The sequence below is a fragment of the Podarcis vaucheri genome (assembly GCF_965113315.1).
Source record: "Podarcis vaucheri genome assembly, chromosome: 8".
In the NCBI taxonomy this organism is placed as follows: domain Eukaryota; kingdom Metazoa; phylum Chordata; class Lepidosauria; order Squamata; family Lacertidae; genus Podarcis; species Podarcis vaucheri.
Window position 1 is genome coordinate 42,567,719 of NC_138766.1, and position 9,809 is coordinate 42,577,527.

At 42.8% G+C, this 9,809-nt stretch overlaps 1 long non-coding RNA gene across 2 annotated transcripts; it reads left to right on the forward strand.

The window, feature by feature from the left end:
• Positions 1-2,833: 2,833 nt before the first annotated feature.
• On the forward strand, positions 2,834-5,637 carry LOC309539274. Of its 2 annotated transcripts, XR_014222801.1 has the most exons (4): positions 2,834-2,992; positions 3,599-3,697; positions 4,301-4,397; positions 5,285-5,637. It is a non-coding gene; the product is annotated as an uncharacterized lncRNA (long non-coding RNA). The 2 variants fall into 2 exon arrangements; XR_014222802.1 differs by lacking the exon at positions 3,599-3,697.
• The last annotated feature ends 4,172 nt before the right edge of the window (positions 5,638-9,809 follow it).

Here is a 9,809-nt window from a genome sequence, read left to right on the forward strand (position 1 = left end):
CTTGATGGGGAGAGAACATGTAACATTTGCTCAGCAACAAAAGCAGATCCACATTTATGACCAAAACAGAGGCTTATGGCTGCATCCCAGCCAGCCAGTGACTCGTCTGTTGAACAGGTCTAATCATTCATCTGCAGATCACTATTTTATTAGACTCCATCTCCTTCTATTTTTATTGAAATATTTAATTTAAACAACATACTGTCTGACTTACCCCTTTTGTTTGCTGTCCCCTGCTTGTTAAATAAATCCCAGTTCTTGTTTTTTATTCTGTTAAGTTCTCTGCCTGTGATTTGCTGCCTACAAGTGACCTCACTGCTCCCTGTAGCCTCTGGCTCAGCTCTTATTTTTAATCAGGAAGATTCATGCTTTTAAATCACTGATATATATATATATATATATATATATATATATATATATATATATATATATATGAATGAAAAAACCCTCACTATAGTAAGATCTGTACTACACCACTTCCCCTTATCTGTTTACCTGGTACCAAACCTGATGGCTTTTAGGCACCTATAAAAACTTTTTTTACTTTCCCAGACTTTAGATATGATTGGTGATTATATGATTTATTGCCACTTTTTTACTACTGCTGCTGATTTTTGTGTGTGTGTTTTTATGCTTTGTATATTTTATTTTTATAACAGACGTTTCAATGTGATATTGCATGCTGCCTTCAAAATTTGAAACTGAAAGTTGGGATAATAATAATAATTTAAATGAATAAATATGTGTTCCAGATCCCTTTTTGAGCTCGTGTATATCACAGCGAACAAGATCCATGACAGCTCACATTAGTCATTTCATTTAAATGCAGGATTCAGAAGGAGGAGTGATTTATGTTTGCAAAGTCACTTAACTAACACAGAGAGAAAGGAAATGCTGATAACACTTTACTATGCAAACTGAAGAAACAAAAAAAAATGTATAATTTGAGAAGGAAGGAACATAGAGGTTATGTCTTTCTTACTTGAGAGTTTGTTCTTAGCAAGGAGACATTCAACCAAACATACAGAGGAAAATTTCACAGTTAATCAGAGCACATGCCACCTCAGTAAAGTTCATTCCACTCTGCCCGGTGGAGGAGCAGGCCGACTGGGTGCCTGGGGTGGCGCGCATGCCCTGTGCCCAGGGGCAGGGCCAGCCACGCATGGGGCGGGGCCAGCTGGGGCAGGACACTCCTTGGAGCCTCCGAGGAGTCTGCCTGCCTCCTCCCACTCAGCCACCCTACAGCTGAAGGGGAGGTGGCGGGCGGACCATTTGGGGCAGCGCGGAGCCTGCAGGCACCCAAGCTACTGCGTCACTGCAGGCCCCACGGTGAGTGCCGCCTGGCATTTTGTCACCCGTCTCAGTGGTGACACCCCCTTCCTCCACACCTGACTCTGCCTGGTTGCTAAGCAACACCACAACTTGGTTTGCTGATTTACTAATAACAGCATTAACTCTAAAATTGCACACTGAATGATCTGTGCTGTTGCACTTCCAACAATTTATATCTCAGGATCAAGTGTGTTTAAAAATAACATCCAACCCCAAAGGAGTTCTGAAATTCTAGCATGTAAGAACTGGGTTTCCCCCCTGAAAAAGTGCTGTATTTCTTAGGATTTAAATGTTTGGCTATGTGTTGTGGTCACAATCCACCAGAATTAGCTACACTGAAATCCATTTACTTTCACCTAAAGTCAAGGGGTTAAATTCAACATTGATTCCATGAAAAGGTTCTCAAACAGTGGATGAAACGGAACAATAGTAGGTTCCTTGGGATGGAAAGAGAAACCCGCTCTCTAGCTGGCTCTAGTTTTGCATCTGGTACCACAGGAAGAGCAGCAGTTTGCAAAATGAAATTTAAAACTAAAAGATCCCTTTGTGTTCTTTTAAAAAATGTGTTGGCAGGGGTGGACTCAGACAGATGCTCAGAACGTCATTTGCCAGGTTGAGACTTATTACTATATATATATTTTTAAAAATTGATAATTACAAGCTAGTAAAACTAAGCTTAAAAGGACAAGGGGGGAAACTTGTGAGAAAAACTGTAACAAGTTCTGAAGAGAATATATGTGTAAATGAGCGCTATTTCTGAATACTTTGAAACTACCTTGTAATAAATATTACAAACAAACAGCATGAGGCCATGTCTCCAACCTCCATCTTTTCCTAGCAGAGCAGGCTCTAGAATGCTTTACGTTCTACTGGTGGGATGGAGTTCGAAGCTGCCTGCAACACTAAGGAGGAAGAGTACAAGGCCAGGGAGAATAGAAAGCACAGGTGGAGGAAAAGGAGAGAAACATTGGGTTTTTATATTGATATGAGTTACATCTTGTCGTTTCCCAATGGAAAACTTCCAATGGTCAACATGACAGACAGGCCCAGCACTACCCTAGAAATTTGGTAGGTAAGACTCAGGCAACCCCTTTCCAAGTCCATGCTGAATTGTATTCTGTATGCTTGAGCACAAATGTGATTTGTATTTGGTTTTCATCTTGCAGATTGGAATATCTAGTCAGCTTATTATCACTTTCTCAGACTTCTTCAAGCATCTGATAAAGCAGACCACTTGGGCCACATTCACACCATACATGTAACACATTATGATACCACCTTAAACAGTCATGGCTTCAAAAAATTCTGGGAGCTGTAGTTTGTTCAGGGGAGTGAAAGTTGTTTAGAGACCACTATACTACTCCCAGAGCTACAATCTCCACAGTTCCCTGTGGAGAGGGATTGATTGTTAAATCACTCTGAGAATTGTAGCTCTGTGAAGGGATTAGGGGCTGCCTGACAATTCTTGGAACCCTTAACAAACTGCAGCTCCCAGAATTCCTTTGGGAAGCCATGGCTGCTAAAAGTAGTATTGTTGTGGCCTTAACGTATGGTGTGAGTGTGGCCAAAATGTGCACAACTTGCGACTCAACAAGCTAAACCCAGCTGACTACCTTGACAGATGCTCGACAACATCCCTATTTTTGCTGCCTTAAGAGAGGTACAAAATAGGATGTCCTCGAACTGGACTCCTTGGCAGGTTTTGAATAAACATTCACAAACATTTTATTGATAATAATCAGCTAAATAGTTTGAGGATCTATACAACTTTATAACATGCAGAAAACAGCAGTCTCAGAGAAACCAAAGACTGGAACTGAGGGAAGTCGGGTGGTGGGGTGAGGGTGGGTGGGTTTTGTGTGGGAGGGGGAGGGAGGAAAAATGGGGGGGGGGAAGGATGATAAGTTTTTGGATAATATGTTTTGTTATAATTTTGAAGAAAAACAAAATTGAAAACAAAATAGGATGTCCTGGCACTGCACCTGGTTTGTCACAAATTGTTATAAACAGGAGTGTCTCTACAGTCTACACACACCATTTGATAACTTTTGGGGTCCCTGGCCCCCTCAAAAAGTTTATTGGGTGGGTCAAAGGGACCTCAGCCCCTAGGAATTGAGTCCTATGGTTATACACCTGTACTAAACATTGGGCTACAAATTGGTAAGCCAATAAACACACCACAACACGTTTTTGTTTTCTTGCTGCTAATAAGTATTCCAGCTACTCTGTTGACCTTTGGCAAGGCTTCCATTTCATTTTTTGAAAGGTGCTGCAGAATTTAGAAGAGCTAACTTAGCTGAGCAGAAGTGCCTTTCTTTTTGGCAAGGCATCTTTGGATCCAACTCCATACAGCTGGTGAAAAAACGTGAAAGAGGCTTTCTTAATGATAAACAGTAGATCAGGATGTGAGAATACCATTTGTTGGTCCTTTATTAACCAACTATCTTTGGAATACAGAAAGCTGCCTTATACTGAGTCAGACCATTGGTCCTTCTATCTAAGTACTGCTGATAGAGGTCCTGTGTGGTCCCAGGATGTCAGGGATAGATATGAAAACTTTCACATGCAAAACATGTTCTCTACCACTGAGCTACAGCCCTTCCCTCTAAATTGTCTATTGGATTGACACTCTTCCTATTGTGCAGAGATTTCATTTCAGAATGTGTTATTAATGTTCAGCATCACTATTCTTTTCTCTTCCATTCCAGAAGCTTGATTCTTAAGACTAAGCCTCTTTCATCACATCTTCTGTCTCGGATGCTGTAATTTTATAGGAAGAGACAAGAATCAGCAAAACTACTAACAGAACGGACCATATAGCAATATTGAGAAAGTTGAAGGAAAATATGAAGTTTACACATAGAAATAAGCAGCATAAAATGATCAATTTTATGCCTCCGAATGACTTCCCCCCTCTTAATTGGTTTACAAACCATGACTCTGTTTTTGTCTCTCCTTTGTATTATAGCATTTTATCTCACAACCCAAAGATTAGAAGCACTAACATTTGTTCCGTTCTGAAAGTCTTCAGACGTGCCCTAACAATGACAGAGCAGAAGAGAACGGTAGCATAGCCCATTCTCCCTGTTCATATGATCCTAACTGCATGAGGGGGAATGCCTGAATACAGTGGTAGACGAGGGTACTATGGTGCCCTGTGCAAAGCCAAAGTTTGGAGACAACCCCCCCCCTCCCGGTCCTCACACTGCCTTCCCAAAGTTAGGTAAGGAGGTACCCAGCTTTGAAAATGAGGTGTTAGGGTTCTAGCACTCTCCCACCTCTTTCCCAAAGCTGGGAAAGTACAAACTCGGGTAAGGAAAGGAGGATGGAAGACTATAGGACCCTGTTAGCAGGGCTGTCTTACCCATAGGTGCTAGGGGTGTAGTAGGGCACCCGGGCACCAGGCCGAGATTCCAGGGCCCGAGAGTTGAGTCCAGGGAAGAGCCTGCCCATTGGTCGGAGCACTGTGGTGGGCTCTTCTGCTGTGCTAGTTCAGGGGCGACTGAGCCAGCGAGACGCTGAGGCGACCAATCGGCTCTGCCCTCCTGTGCACCAGAGACTGGGCAACTGTGGGGTGGGGGCACCGAGCGGATCTTTGCATCCCAGCACCACATATGCTTAAGGCAGCCCTGCCTGTTAGAGCCTCATGCCTCCTCCCCAAAGCCCAGCACCTCCCTTACCAGACTTTGAGACGCGCCCCCTTGACTCAGCATCCAGTGTATGCGCACCATTCCAACAGCCCTAAATCCACCCTTGCATGAATGGGATTAATTTTTTACCCAAGTTTGGGGTTCGGAATAACTTGATCCTGCTTTTGGAGTAACATCACTGAGCTAGTAACCTGTCATTCATTGGATCTTGATTCTAAGGCTTTGCTGAGGTTACACATGCACAGCTTGCCATGGTTTCTGTTTAACATCTTTCTTTTCCCTCATCGCTAGGCTTTGTCCAGCTGCAGGTAGAGGAGAGGACAGAAGGTGAATGCAAGTGGAGGGAGCCATCAACTGCAAAGTTTGTGCCAACTGTAAAATTTTAGAAAATATGCAAGTTGAACTGGAAAATGAGTGAAGCAAAAAATGAACATCAAACCCATGCAACTATAACAGAATGTAACTGGAAAATCTTCATGACTCTATGTTCTAGTTGCTACCATGAAAGTGGTTTTATGCTCCTATTTGATTATCTAATGTTCCAATGGATTTTTTTGGTGTAGTCACATGTGAGCATCTGTACATTCACTTAATGCTCAACCACTCCTTAACTGCACTAGACTAGTATTTGTCAGGAGACTATGCTGTAAAAATAAAAAATTCCAACCATTGAGTGTGCTTTTTCATATATTCTTTGTAGGCGCCTCCTACATTTTGAATAAAGTCGTGTGTACAAACTAAATCACCATTGCAAGACTCTGACAACACTTATTTATTATGCTTGAAATATTGCTTTTCCTTGCAGGAATGGCATCCATAATCTTTCTTGGTCACATTGCTGATTAAGCATATGCTACATAGATTTAAGATGCCATTGATACAATGGATATATTACTGAATTCAATAGGAGATAAAATTGAAAATGTAGGGAGATTTGCATGCTTTGAGAAAGCAGCACATAGGTAAAGAACCATTACAATCACGATGGGCCAGCCAGATTATATAAATCTGGTGCTAACTGCACTCTGCAAAAGTCTATTTTCATTAAAAACTCATTCTTAATGAAAATTCAACAGCACATTTGAACCACTTTACAATACAGATAGATGGAAAGAGATATTTATTAGGTGGATGTCACAATCCAAAAATGTACTTTAGGCTCATTTATTTACATTTCTTGGATAAGCTTGCAACTTTTGGAAATTCCATATGTTTTAAAAGTAGTTTGCCATGTGGTACTTGAAGCTGCTTTGCGAGAAATGCAAATCGAAAGCATTCTGAATGTGAATAACAAAATGTGGAATGGTTTGGATTAAGGGCATAGAAAAGTTAATCAAAATTTGTTCTTTTTCTATAGCCACCTGAATGCTGCCCTTTTCACTTCTTTATGTAAAATGATAAGATAGTATCTTTTATTATTCCTTTTTCTTAAGTGATGTGAGACTATGTTTTTCATAGGAATAGCTAACTCCCACTTTTTTTGCCCAAGGACCACATCTATTCTTTGCCAACCCTTAGGGGGTTTCTTTGATGCTGGTGCATCAAAAATGGGTTTGGCTCCCCACAATCGTGTACTTGCACACCCAACCAAATGCACAGGAGTTGCAGGATGTGCACAAAGAACACCAAGACATACAGGACACACAACCGAAAGAATTTAACTGATAGCACTTTCAATGGCAAATTGGCAATGCACTGTTCCACCCCACACTTCCAAATTGACAATGCTATGAAGCTCTGACCCAAGTGGGTAAGGGTGTTCTTGACCTGACTAAAATGCAAGGCTATAGTGGGAAAAGAAGAGCTCAGCTTAACCCTTAAGCAGTTATTAGAATCTTGATCCTGACCATGCCTCTTGGCTGTCTTTTGGAAAGGTATAAGCTTTGCTCCTGTCATTATTTCCTGTTGGTCTGGACTGCTGGTTACACCCACTTCCTTTTGCATACCTTTAGGGAATTTAGGATATCTTTATTCTTTAGGGCTAAGAGTGTGTCAGTGTATTATGACTGGGTGCTGCCTGCATATTATCACTTTGTATGGTGCTGGAGGAGACTCTTGAGAGTCCCATGGACTGCAAGAAGATCAAACCTCTCCATTCTTAAGGAAATCAGCCCTGAGTGCTCACTGGAAGGACAGATCGTGAAGCTGAGGCTCCAATACTTTGGCCACCTCATGAGAAGAGAAGACTCCCTGGAATAGACCCTGGTGTTGGGAAAGATGGAGGGCACAAGGAGAAGGGGACAACAGAGTACGAGATGGTTGGATAGTGTTCTCAAAGCTACCTGCATGAGTTTGACCAAACTGCAGGAGGCGGTGGAAGACAGGAGTGTCTGGCATGCTCTGGTCCATGGGGTCAGGTCACGAAGAGTCGGACACAACTAAAGGACTAAACAACAACAAAACCTACTGTTAAAGTGTCTTGACAAATGCAAGGTGGTTCTTTTAAATGAGATTCAGAAGTAATACAAAACACAAGTGAGTGAGAAGATTAAAGGTTTTATTGTAAACACCAAGCAATATATACATACTGTACCAACCAAGCATCTCAATCTGGAAGCCCTCAGGAAGTGGCGAAGTGACTTCCCCAGGTAGCCTCAGTTTGCACAGCCCCGTGGCCATCAGTCCATGCACGAGTTTCTCAGACTCTGCCCAACACCATCTGATTTATAGATAGATAGCCTGTTAGCCTGCATGGCTTGCTCGACTGACTACGTGCAGATTATTCATTAGCCACCTCTCCCAATGCCTCACATTCTCCAAAAAAAATGTCTAACATCAAAGAAGGTGAAGGCACCCAGCACTATCATTTCCTTCCACAGATTAGGGCATTAAAGGCTGTTCTCAGCCATCAAAGAACTGAACAAGAGATAGGGAAAAAGAAGGAATGGAGGGCAGTAAGGATAACCATGTCAGATCACTAACTCCTCAAAATACAAATATCTTCCAGATAGATTGTCCATATATAAAGCCATGTACTCTCTGTCTTTTCTTTGTAACAACACACATTTTTGAGAGTTTCTTAGAGTGAAAAGTTATTTATTGGGTAAAAGATTAAATATTTGAAAATCTTTTAAACACCCATCAGTCTCTATGTTCCAGTTTTCAGTCTTCTCATAGAAGGTACATGTAGGGGTCATATCCATGCTGGACACACATGTGGTTCATACATGTAACACATGTAACATATGATCCATCAGCAACAAAGAATAAATTTGCTGTATCTTCTGTATAACGTGTGCTTCCCCTGAGAATCCTAAGTATATTGTGTTACCAAAAAAAAATCGGGTTGGGCTGAAATTTCTCAAAAAAGTATTTTGGGTGTGTGTGTGTCTCTCCCCCCCTCCAAACTGTTGGAGAATTTCATTGGGACAAACTGGAGAATATTTGCTGAAGTGCACTCCAACGTCTCTGCAATGAATAAAGTATTGCAGCTGTGATTCCAGATTTAATTATTGGTTGTTATTGTTTAAAAACGATTGAAGGAAGCAGTGGGGCTTGGCCCCTAATCCTTCTGATCATCCTCTCTTAGTCCACTACTTCCTGTATTCCACATTGTCAGGGGTTCAGGAGCAGAGGCAAGGGCAAGGGAGGAAACAGAGAGCGAGGGGGAGGAGGCAGAAGAAAGGATGAGTGATGACGACGACCCGAGATCTCCGAGTCTTTCCAGTGAATCAGAAGATTCACAGAAAGGAGCACCAGTGGCCAGGGCAAGGGGGGAGCCTAGGGGGACACCCCAGGAGGAAAGGGCCAGAGGGGGCTCAGAGGGGAGCAGTTGGAAATCGGGACCAGCGTCACCAACAGAGAGCAGGGGAGAGGAAGGGCGTCAGGTATCAAGCGCTGGCAGCTCACAACAGGAGGGAGGGCACGAGTCAGGAGTGGCCACACCTCCATCGGGGAGCGAGGAAACGGTCAGACGGAAAGTGGAAGGTTGGGTGCGCGCGCCAAGTTCAAATACACAGGAAGGTGGCGCAGTAAGCAGCCCGGAAAGGGAGCCAGGTCCTAAAGCCCGGCGCAAGGAGACAGAAGGGTCCGGGGGGTCAGCGTCAGAAGAGTCCCGGAAGGAAGAGACCATGGGGGGCAGAGGGACCCAGAGAAGAACGGTCAGGCGGAAAAGGTGGAGTAAGGCTAGGATATTAAGTTGGTGTACAGGAGGCGGGGACCCAGACAGAGCTTCGCCGGTCTAACCCATAAGACGTAGAGCTGCACGCAGCAGCTGGAGAATGGAAACTGTAACTCAATAAAGACTTTTACAAAGTGATTGCTGGCTAGCGTGATCCTCGGTGAGCTAGGATCTGGAAGCAGCTCTGACACACATGAATATAATTTCATTCAATATTAACTGCACCAGAATTTATCAGAAGAGAATTTCTTTTTCAGCCATCCCGAAAAATTGGAGAATTTCTGTTCCCCTGCAGAGGAAACCCAGTATCCCTGCCTGTCATTTTGCCACGCAGAATGGAGGCAATTTTCACCCAGCACTAAAATATGTGTGCCAGTGTACTTTTATGGACATAGTGTAATGTATGTGCTATTTAAGGTCACTGGCAAAAGCTGCTGCATGCATCTGTGTATGTATTTTGTATTTATATCTGCTATTGGATAATGAGGATTTTTTGCTGCTTAAATCAGACTCAGAAAAAACTTTGCCGAGCTATGGAAAAAAGTCTGCCCCCAACATCAGCTCAAGAAGCAGATTTTCATGACAAATGTGTGAGAAGGGAACTGGCAATAGCCTTAGCTTCAGATTATCTTACAGAATTCAGAAAAGGGAAATATGATCCCCGACTCCTATTCATTATAGGCCTCAGCCACTAAGCTTTGCTGCTG